A 12384-nucleotide genomic window follows, 5' to 3' on the forward strand; every position below is an offset into this window, starting at 1 on the left:
GGCTATAAGTGTAAGTTAATATTGAATTGAAATTATATCAACAGGAACACCAAGAACTGACCGCTCTGGTAAAATCTAGTATTTAAACAGGAGGCTTACTCCTCACGGCCTAATTTGGATTCCAGCATCACACTGTCTCCAACCCTATGAAATAAAGCCATATAAAAGCTGCCCATGCTAAATGTGCCTTCCTGGTGTCTTCAAGCTGGTGTATAATAAGTATTCCTAATTGTGCTTGTTAAAAAGTGGATTTATGAATCCCAATTAAAGCTGCTTTCACTTACTCGGCAGCCGTTTTCAATACCAACAAAACTTCAAGATGAAATTATTTTAGGTGGGTGACAGAATAATTAATAAAACATAAAAGGATCTACCAGTTACCTCAGTTTCTGCTTCTGCCTTTCCATTAGGGGGCCTTCAGGACAAGCAGAACTCTCTCCCTCCCTCCCCCCCCCCCCAAAAATAAAGGTGCTACATGCCCAAATCTTTCCCTTGCGGCTCAGATCCAGATGCCATATTCCCCCCAGCTCCTGATCACAACCTGCCTGGACTACTTTTATCCCTCCCAGTCCACCCATGTCCATCTACCACCCAGGGCCAATCTAAAACCTTAAGGCATCACACATCTCTGACTTTGTACAACAGGCGAAAAGATGTCTTGTCTATGTAAGGTGGTGTATAGAGGCCAGAAACCAGGACAGCTGCCATTTTGTTTACTGTACCACAGTCCTGGAAGACAGGAGGTAGACAACCACTCTCATAATTCTCCTCTGGTAGCTTTTCACTGATTATGTTGTCTTGGTGGGGAAAGAATGTGTGACCTTGGACAAATCACTTGACCTCTTAGTCCTCAGTTCTCTTATCTGTAGAATGAGGAGGATTGAACTCATCCTCTGTCACCCTTCCTAATGCTAAAGTCTATGATCCTATGACTCTTTCTGAAGGCAGAAAGGATAAGTAACCAGGGAAAAAATCTAGAAGAAAACCTGTGCTGTTGTCTGTTTGTAGGGAGGGAATGAGCAAAGTTGGGGTAGAGACTCCGAACACTACCCAATAGCCTGATCTCTGGGGGATGGGGGAAATGTTTGCTTAACTCAAATATTTATGAATTTAGAAGCAGCTGTCTCCAATAACAAACTAGAAGTGGTATTGTGACTGTAGTGTTGGACCTGGAGTCAGAAAGACTCGAGTACAAATCCTTTCTCAGACTCTTACTAGTTGTGTGATCCTGAGGCAAGTCCTTTAGGCTCAGTTAACTTATCTGTAATGTGATAATAATAATAGCATCTACCTGTAAATTCACAATAAAATACTTGAGCTACCTACCTCTGAGGGTTGTCGTGGGGAAAGCATTTGGTAAACCTTAAAGTACTGTAAGTATAAGTTAATATTAAAATGAAATTATATCAACAGGAGCACCAAGAACTGACTGCTGGGGTAAAATTTAGTTTTTAAACAGGTGAGGATCAAATGAAAGACAAGAGAGAAGTGTGTATATATGTACATGTGTACACACATATACATGTATAATACATACTCACATATATGCATATATTATATTTTATTATAATTATATAAAATTTTATCAATGTATACATCTATTTTATATAGATGTGTATAAAAAACATTTTGCCAACTTTAAAGCACTACATAACTAGTCCAAACCCTTCATTTTACAGAAATGGAAACTGAGGCCCTGATAAGGTAAGCAACTTTCCCAAGGTTACAGATAGTAAGCAATAAGAGCTGAGATTTGAACCCTAGTTCTCCGACTCCCAATTCCTTGCTCTTTCCACTTGATCACGATTCCTCATTTGCAATGTTCTGATGCCTTGCTGAATTCAACCAGGTCATAGGATTATAGATTTAAAGCTAGAAGGACCCTAAAGGTCATCTAATTCAAATACCTCATTTTACACATGAGGAAACTGAGGCCCAGAGTGGTCAAGTTACTTGTCCAAGGGAGCAAGTGGCAAAGCCAGGATTTGAACCTCCTAACTCCAAGTCCAGAGTTTTTCCCACTGTACCACACTACTATCCATAATGTGCCACATTATGTCCTATCCACTAGAAGAAGGAGGTTTACGGCTTATACTCAGAGAAAGGTTGGGAGAACCTGGCTGGAAATGCCTAGTAAAGTTGTTTAGCATCTCTATAGGTCCCTTGGACTAGGAGAAAGGAAGATAGACAGGGAAGTGGTCAGGACTGGGAGAGGGTCAAGGGGCAGAGGTAGGGGAGGCCAAACTGAGGATTCCCACCTCACCATCTGCCTGTAGGTGCTGAGGAAAGCGGCCCCAGTCAGGCACACTCTTGTGTGAGAAACTACTGCAAAGTGTTCATTAGAAGTCAATGCCCAGAAGCAATTTCCCGTCATGGCACGTAAGTAAAGAACTAGTCCTGCCCAATAGAGAGAAGCTCGCAGGGTGCTGTTGCCCACTGTCCACACATCATTTTACTTAAGAGCTGCAATAAAAAGCAAATCTCTCCCCAGAAGCAGGATGATTGACAGAGGCTGGTTGGTAGCAACAGTGCTTTTATGGGTTTCTGGGAGGAGGCCAGTCCTGTGCTCAGTGTGGTGCGTCCACTCTTCTCCCAAACACTGGTTCTATTCCTCAGTTTGGATAATTAAAATGTTCCCTAAATTACCATCCTTCAGCAGGAGGGGACCTGGCAAATCTGGATAATTCTCATATTTATATTCTCATTCTCTCTCTCTCTCTTTTCTTTTCTCCCTCTCTCCCTCCTCCCTCTCTCTCCTTCTTTCACATCATACACCCCTAGCTTCTTCATCTTCAGCTGCCTGGCTCACTTCCTTGCTCCAGCCAAGGAGAGCTGCAGGCTATGCTACGCAGACAGGTGGCAAGGGGCAGTCAGTTAAGTCAAAAGATTGTTTTCCCACTTGCCAAGCCTCCTTTTTCTCCCTTTGGAAAATTATTATCAGGGTAGGTTTCCTGGGGACATATGGTATAACAAATGGGAAAACACACAAATGGGCCCACAGTAACTTTTGCAAGAACTCCTGCTGGAGAAAGACTCCTAGAAGGTAGTCTCATCCTGAGCAAAGGTTGAGAATCCAGCGGGCCAATTATCCAGACCCTCGATTCTCTCCACCCCTCACCTTCTGCTCCTCCACACTGCCCCAAGAAAGCTGGCATTAACCAGATGGTCTCTAAAAGCCTTCCTGAGCTGGCCCAGTCCCTCAGCAAAATGGAGAAGTAGACGAGCCCTATCTTGAGCCCTCTTCGCCTAGCTCTCTCCCTCCCCCACCAGATGTCCAGATCTCATCCTTCCCATCAAACTCACCTGAGAAGGCTGAATGGTTCAGCAGATAGAGTGCTGGATCTAGAGTCAGGAAGACCTAAATTCAAATCCTGCCTGAGACCCTTCTTAGTTGTATAACCCTGTTACACTGAATCTCTTTCAGCCTCTCTAAAATGGAAGTGACAACAGAAAATAATTAAACACTCATTTCTTCTTGGCTTTGAGATGTATCTGGTGACGACTGGGAGGGGAACACCTTCCTCCCAGGGTTGTTGTGAGGATCCAATGAAATAACACATGTAAGGTGCTCTGCAAACCTTAATGAGCTATACAGTATGCCCCAAACCCTTAAAGCAGTTTTCTGCTTTAATTGCTAAAACTGCATTAAGACTTATTTACTGTAAGAGGTTAGTGATTCCATTCATGGAGCCCTCCCCCAAGGACATGGAGCTAGGGTAATGTTGAACTCGAAGGAATTGCTATCAGACAGCAGAGATGATATTTGGAGGCTGGAAATCTCAAATCACTCAGTTGTGGGGAATTTTCTTAAGATTGGTCCTTTCCCTTAGGGGAGAAAATTTTATCTTCTCTTTAAAGATCACAGGATTTAGAAGTTAAATGTCATCTAATCTCACTTTACAGAGGAGGAAACTGAGGCCCAGAAAAGTGACCTGTCTATGATAACACAGGTAGTAAGGGTTCAGAGTACAATATTCAAAACCAAGTCCCAATCTAGATAGAGCAACAGCCACTACACAATAGTGTCTCTCTTTTTGTATCTCGCCCTCTGTCCTCATAGGGCTGAGTTTGGGGCCCTGCACACAGTAGGTGCTCAGTGAATAGTTTCTAGACTGTCTTAGAAATTTTGAGGAAAGGAGGAAGTAAATTGCAACTCCAGAAAAACTCCACAGCCCACCTGGGTAGCCAGGCCCAATCTTTCTGATTCCCCAATATAGCTCACAGCTACTTACAAGGGATACATGCAATTAGGTTTAAAGGAGAGATTCTCCTTCTTTGTTTTCACTCACAGATTCCAAATGAGAGCCAAACCCATCTTGGAAGAGGACTGTAGGAAAGCCCAGGTCAGGGGAACTGAATGAGAACAGAGCTCCCTGTTGCCCACCACTAATGGGTCCCTTGGCTCCTGCACTGAGGGCCCCTCAATATTGCCAAAAGTCCACTCTCAATCATGCAGCCATGGCAAGCACTTCCCTCTGAGCCAGTTTCTCTTCCCCATCCCCCAAGCTCCCACAGTCTAGCTGGAGTGTGTTCAGGATGCATCAACTATTTAAAACACTGCCCCTTCCCCTCAAATCATCACCAGACATATCTCAAAGCCAAGAAGAAATGAGCGTTCAATTATCTACTGTTGAGAATCATTCGTGCCACTGTTTTTGGCACATAGTAGGTGCTTAGTAAATGCATGTTGATTAATAGGAGAGAACTGACAGTGCTCAGAGTCACAACCAGGGTAAGCCAAAAAAAAAGGGGCTTCTCCCAGGAGCTAAAAGGAAAGAGGGATCCTAGAGAGATTATGCTCTTTCCCCTCAGTGATCTAGACTGTGGTGCCTAAGCCTTACAGCTTATGGTCTTCCACAGCTGTGACCTCCCAGGGCTGATAGGGAAGACGGGCCAAGAAGAGAGCAAAGGAATCAGGTAATAAGCTGGTTGTAGAGGTGTATTTTGAGGGTGGGGCTGGCTGGCCCTCTTTCTCTAGGAGACAGGTAGTGCGAAGTGACCTGGAAACTACAGCCTCCCTCAGCAGTGCTTGGAAAACTGAAGGGCCCCTTCCTACCCCAGACCAGCAAGTGCTTCATCTTCAGGGTGGGGTTCCCAGGGCCCGAAGCGCCCTGTCTCCTTAAGTAACAACAGTGATTAAAAAAAAAAGGAATTCCCTCTCCCTGAAGAAGCCCCTGTCACTAGAGCTCTTGGGGGATCTTTTAGGGTACACCCTCCCTAACAGAAACAAAATTTACTGAAGAACAGAGTGGCCCTGCCTCTGTTCTCAGAGCACCCAGATCTTGAAGCATCCTCTCCCGGTGGGCAGGACCTGGTTTAAAGAAGCATTTCCCCCACCACCACCCCTGCCCTCAGAGCAGACTGACCCCTGTCCATGGAAGGTCTGGGACGCTGGAGTCCAACTCCTACTTTGTCCTCTGCCACTGCATTCCCCACACCAACACTTCTCTGTGGGATGGAATTCTGCCTCTGGGATTTCCTATAGGGAAAGGAGGGCCACCTCCTTCCCTCCCGACCCCAGAACCCATGGCCACTACTCAGATATAGGAGTGGGCACATATGCTACCTGGGTAATCCTAAATCTGGGTCTTGGGGTCCCAGCTGCCTCTTCTGCTTTGTGTTTCTTTTCCTTTCACAGCACGGGTAACCAAATGGTGACCATGAAAGATAGACTTTGGGGAAAGTGATTATCTCGGGAATTCCATGGTCCCTCAGTCAGTGTAGGCCGCTCTTTGGGAGGAGGCCTTGGTATGTAGCTCCATAAATGTCCAGGAGATGGCTCCTGACACATTTCCCTCACACATCTCCATCTCTTCCTCTCCACTTAGAGTTTCACCACCCTAGTTGAGGATAGACTTCCTCATATAACCTCTGAAATTTGTCTCCCTGCCTCCAGGGCAGGAGCCCTTAACATGTTTCTATCACAGACACCTTTGGCAGTTTGGTGAGACCCTCTCAGAATAATATTATCAAATGCATAAAATAAAATACAGATGATTACAAAATAAACCAATCATATTAAAATCAGTTTTCAAAATATTTTTTAAGGGGCAGCTAGGTGACGTAGTGGATAGAGCACCGGCCCTGGAGTCAGGAGGACCTGAGTTCAGCTCTGGCCTCAGATACATAACACTTACTCGCTGTGTGATCCTGGGTAAGTCACTTAACCTCATTGCCTAACCCCCCCCCAAAAATATTTTTAAGTTCATGTCCCCCAGGTTGAGAAGCTTCTACTTTAATGTCTCCTTTCTCCAATTCATCCTTCACAAAGCTGCTCAACTGATATTGCTAAAAATCAGATCTGGCCATATCACCTCTATTCAAAAATCTTCAATGGCTCTCTATTGCTTCATGTATAAAATGCAAACTCTCCCATCCTGACATTTAAAGCTCTCCTCAACACAGCTCCTATTCATCTGTCCAACTGGATTTCCCTTTTACGCACTGGTAAAGCCAAACTGGCTTCCATGACATTCCATTTCCTGCATTTGGCCTTTGCACCACACCTGGAATGCTCTCCCTCTGCATTGGCTCTCCCTCTGGCTCCCTTAAAAGCTTGGGGGCTCAAGTGCCACATCCTACAGGAAGCCACTCCTGATCCTGGAGGGTCGCCAGTACCCAACTCTCCACTTCAAACCAAAATTACTTTGTACCTTTTTTTATATACTGTATACATATGTTGTTTTCCCCCAATATGAAGTAGACTCCTCAAAGGCAAGTAAATGCTTTCATTTTTGTCTGTATTTCCCCAGTGATGCACACAGTGCCTGACACATAGCCCTCAAGAAATGCTAGTTGAATGCATTGAATTATTGATACAATAAATGGCACTGTCCAGATTGCCGTGGAGTCTGAGTGAGAGGCAGTCAACTTGTGATTGACTTCAACTTCTTTGGACCCTCGAATAAAGGCACTAGATTCTGAGGTGAACAATCAGTTTGCTTCAAAGCACCTGGTCAACATACAATAGGGAGTTGAGCTCATTTCCCCCTCCTTCACACTTCCTTCTACTCCTCCTCCAAGTAGAATTTTTTCTGCTCATACTATCATCTGTGACTATTTTATGGGGCCTTTGGGAAGCAATATTATAGCCTAATTATTAATAATTCTCTCTTTGCCTATCTCCACCTCTGTTCCCTGTCCTTTTCTGCCTTCTTCAGTAGATGAAGTCCTAGATGGCAGGAGAAAAAATTCACAATTTGCAGGTTTTGTTTTATGTAAGGTGGAGACAAATTTGTTTTATCAGCATGCATCTTGGATTCCCTGGTCAGAGCCAGATGGATGCTGCTAGTAGGATTAAGATTTTTCAGGCAGTGAGTCAGACCACTGAAAACAGTGATGATCAGAGGAGGGACCCCAACCCAAGCTAAGACTAAAAGTATCTCTTATCTGCAGAGACCTACACCCTGCCCCAGCAATCTTGACAAGGTGGGTGGGAAAGATGTTGCTGCAATAACTCAACTGCCATTCTCATTCCTACGATCCATATTCTAAAGGTTTGATTTCTTAGGAAATAGGAAACATTATCACAGTAACTTGCTTGGCTTGGCTAACTTCAGCCTGAGCTCTGGGGAGGAGGACAGGAGGTATAATTCCCTTCCAAATAACTAAAATCCCTGTGGCAGTCTGTGCCCCCAGCAGAAATGCCACAAGCCAAAATTCATTCTGAGAATCAGCCATCCCCCCACCCCAGCCCTCATAGAAAATACCTCAATTTGTTCTCCTTTTCCATTTTCTTCATCAGCTACTTCCCCCATAAATTCCCAGTTTATTAATCCTTTACATGAAGCAGTAGGCTCAGGACCCTGATTTACTCCCTGTCCATAAAAAACTGAAAAATTAAAGATGGAAATTACTAAAAAGGGCACAAAGTCCCCATCCAGGGAGCCCATTGAGCATGCTGGCACTGGGCCAGGCACATGCCCATCATCTCCTACCCTCTGGTAACAAGTGGACTGCCCTTTAACACTCAGCTCCCATAGCCCGCCCTACCCCCAAGCTTGATTCTCCCCTCATCCTGGGACTCAGAAAATTTGGGCAAGGTAGAAGGAATGTAGAATCAGAAAATACCTAAGTCAGAATAATACAGTAATAGAGAAAGACAGCACCAAAAGGACAGAGTTGTGAGAAGGGTATAGTTACTCTAGCACACAATGATTCCATGCCTGTGGGGGCTCATAATTACTGATGGCTATTTAAGGAACAACTTTGACAAGAGTAAGATTACTGGTGTTCCCTAGATTAGTTACCATTATTCTACATGGCACGAGTAAAGCACCTTGTGATGGCAAGAACAACCTGGAAGTATCTCCCACATAAGTAAAGCAATGCTGTCATGATGTCCCTTGAGGTCCTGGATTCCTTTCTTTCTATATAAGGTCACATTCAAATTAACTGCCCAAGCATTTCACCATCAGGTTTCTCTCCATAATTTCTCAGTTCTCTATATTCTTTTTTTGTATTTAATTTTTTTTCAAATAATAAGCATGTCTTTTATCTCTACCTCCCTTTTATCTTCCCTTTTATCTAACCCCTTCCCAAAACGAAACAAAACAAAACCCCTGTAACAAATCTGGATAATCAATCAAAATAAGTTCCCCTATTGTCTAGGTTTAAAAATATATGTCTCATTTTGCATCTTGAGTTTTTTACCACTCTGTCAGGTGGTTGAGAGCATGGGGGAGAAATAATAGGTGGGGGACATGCATTTATTAAACATCTATTTTGTGCTAAGCATTATGCCAAGTGCTTTATGGATATCTTATTTGATTCTCACAACAACCCTGTGAGGTAGGTGCTGTTGTTATTCCTGTTTTACAGTTGAGGAAACTGAGGCAGACAGCAGAGAAGAGACTTGTCCAAGGTCACACAACTGGTGTTTGAGACTAGATTTAAACTCTGGTCTTCCTGCTTCCAGTCCCAGCACTCTTTCCACTGGGCCACCTAGCTAAATGAAGAGGTGCCCATCAAGTGAGAAATAAATGGAGAAATGATGGTGTCTGAATGTAACAGAATATCACTGTGCCTTTTCAATTCTTTCCAACCCCTGCTTTCTATCTCTCCAGAGGCTAAAGAAAGAACTCAACACCCAGCTCCTCCCTACTCCCAAATATATCTTCAGCCTCTTCAGATTCTTCTAGTCCATCGAAAAATCAGACCTCAAAACTCCTGGATCAAAGTCACAGACCTTTACAAACGTTCACAGGCAGGATATCAGAGCCATAGAATGAGGACAGGGACCAGGAGGTCCAATGGGTTTGAAACAACTGATCAGTTCAGGGTACTGGAAGCTAAGAGTAAACAAACACCTGCCAGGAACAAGAAACCAAAAATAAGCTGCTCCAGTGCCAGCATGGCTGGACCATTCCAGAAGACTGTGGTTCAACCAATGACATTTCCTTATTCTGTATGTCCTTCTAAGGATAGCACCAACTGTGGGCACCTTGGGTGCAGGTGGGCTAGAAATGGACCCATTCAAGATTTACACCTGCCTTGTAAGGTCAAGAAGCAGAAACATCCTGATTGGGAAGAATTCTGATAGCCTGAGAACACCCGCTTAATCCTCAGCTAGAATTTCAGGAATAGGGACAGACGGTTTGATGGTTGCCCCAGAACTGCCCATTTATCCTTGATCTTTTTTCTGAAAACATCTTTGACCTCTGCTTCCTCCTGCCTGGGGCAGGTGGTCCCAGTCACATCTCAATCCCTCAATTCCATGTAGCTACATCCTTCTAGCTTGAATCTCCATCTCCACAGAATTAATATACTCTTCATCCCCACCCCACCCCTGCCTCCACACTTAACTGCACTCATCATTGGCTCCTCCATTCACCCGTGAGGTTAGCAGGGGTCCCCAATTTCTCATGTCTCTGCTCAGCCTCAAGAGCCATTTTGTTTCACAGACCAGAGGCGCTCTCAGAGTTTCCATCTATCTCCAGTCCATTTGCTCCATATGAAAATGAATAGCCAGAGATGCTGGAGCAGCCCTTCAGGACAGACAACCTGCAAAACATCTCATGGTGTTAGTGGCTTCCCAGAAGGCAAAGGAGTATAGTTACAGCTCTAAGATGAAGTGTGTTGCAATGAGAGCACCCATTTGGACTCTGAGCCTCCAGTCGGTATATTATCAATTCACCTTAACAAATATTGATCATGTATCTCTATATGCTTAACTATGCTGAAAGATCCTTGCTCTCACATATTTCCTCCCTTCTTTTCTTCTTAGATTACTTTTATCCCCTCTGGACATATATTAACAATTAATATTTATTAAACACCTACTATACGTAAAGCACTAGGCAGGTATGTAGTGCAGTGGATAGAGTGCTGGGCCTAGAGTCAAGAAGACCCAAGTTCAAATCTGGCCTCAGACACTTAGCTGTGGGACCTTGGACAAGTCACTTAATCTTGTTTGCCTCAGATCCTCATCTGTAAAATGGGCTGAAGAAGAAAATGGCAAATCATTCCAGTATCTTTTCCAAGAAAACCCCAAGAAGGGTCACAAAGATTTGGACACAACTAATCAAACAAAAGATGTAAAGCACTAGACTAATCCCTAGGGGAGATAGGAAGTACAGATAAAGCTCAGTTCCTGACCTCATGGAGCTTAAAAATCTAGCATCTGGAATTCTTTTGCACAGGCTTACAAACCTGTATTATAGTGTGCATTAGTCCATTTCACATGGAATCCTGTATCTCCACAAGGTTAGGAGCTCCCCAAGAATAGGGAGATCATCCCCATCAGAATGGTAGCAAAGACTGTGTCTTCTTCCTTTATAGCACTCCTGGTACATGCCTCAGAATAGGGGGACTCTTAGCCAATATCTGGTGATGAAATCGGAAGTCTATTCCATTTTGGCTCCTTTTTAGCAAATTTAATCAAAGGGTGGCAACAGCTATTATGAGGTTTGGGAAGTCTCTGGATTTCCATGAGCTTCATCAACTTCCATCAGCTCATCAACATGGATAATTAAGGGCTGCCAAATAAGTGAACACCCTGAAGCGACTGAGGAAAGTCAGCTTTGTCTGAGCGAATGCAATGTCCTGAATGCTGTCTGTGACCTGATGGATGCTCCAGTGCCTAGCATGAAATAAAACATTGCAAGTGCGCCTGAAATACTTGGCAATCATATGCCTTGCCCTTCTTCCAGACAGTTCCAACCACACTCCAATGCTACTCCATCTCCTTGTTTACCAATCCTAAGGACTCAAGGTGGACAAATAATCAACACTGTTTAAAGTTAAGGGGGAGCAAGAACTCTGATCCATGAAAAGACCAATCACAATTCCAAAGAACTGATAAGGAAGTGTGTTACCCACTTCCTGACAGAAAAATGATGGATTAATGAAGCAGATTAAGAGATACATTTTCAGATGTGGCCAATGTGGGAATTTATTTTGCTTGACTATGTATATCTGTCTCAAAGGATTTTTTTCTTTCTTTTCAATTGAGGAAAGGGGGGATAGGGCTACGGTTGTCAAAAAAAAAAAAGAAGGAAAAAGAGGGTCACTGAAGCATTTTTTAATGTCAGTCAATAAACATTTATTAAGTACCTACTATGTACCAAGCACTGTGAGAAGCACTGGAGATACAAATATAAAACAGAAACAGAGTGCTCTCAAGAAGCTTACAATCTAATGGCGGAAGATAACACACCAAAAAAAAAGCTAAAATTGGGGGGAGAAATGCACTCTTCATGAGGTCATTATGGAGAAGTCCATAGGAGTGTAGCCAGTGGGAAATGAAGAGATGGCTGGCCTGGGCACCAGCCATCTGAATGGAAGTTTGGGGAGGAACTCTTCACTAGTTGGGGTAAGAAGAAGAGTGGACAGAGATACTAGAGCTGATGTGATCATGCAGGATGAAGGGGTTCCTGGGGCATGCTGGAAAAGTCCAAAGGAGTACAGGCAGGTAGGAACTAAAGAGATGAGATAATATTTATAAAGTATCCCAGCATCTGTCGCACAGTAGGAGCTTCATGTACAGAAAAGAACAGAAGGAAGGTCAGAAGGAATCACAATCAGGACAGCTTTGAAAGTTGATTTATATTTAATTTAGTATATATTTTAAAAAGAAAAGAGAGCTGCATATATTAGAGATTTGCAGTGTAATGTACAATCTTCTGTATGGTTCTACTATATGGTGGCACATTTTATCTGAAAAAGTCAGAAATTTTTAAAACAGTTAAAATTAAAATACTACAAAATAATCAAATTAAGAAAGACACATAAATGCACCTGAATACATCTGGACTGCTCTCTACGCCTCCATTCACACTCAGGACTCATATCTCTATGACTGCCCAAGCTGTGCCCCATGTCTAAGATAGAGTTTCTCTTGGCATTCCATTTCTGTGAACACTTCAGTAATCAAATCAACACTAC

The sequence above is a fragment of the Vombatus ursinus genome, unplaced genomic scaffold (genome assembly GCF_900497805.2).
Source record: "Vombatus ursinus unplaced genomic scaffold, bare-nosed wombat genome assembly UNPS02009205.1, whole genome shotgun sequence".
Classification (NCBI taxonomy): domain Eukaryota; kingdom Metazoa; phylum Chordata; class Mammalia; order Diprotodontia; family Vombatidae; genus Vombatus; species Vombatus ursinus.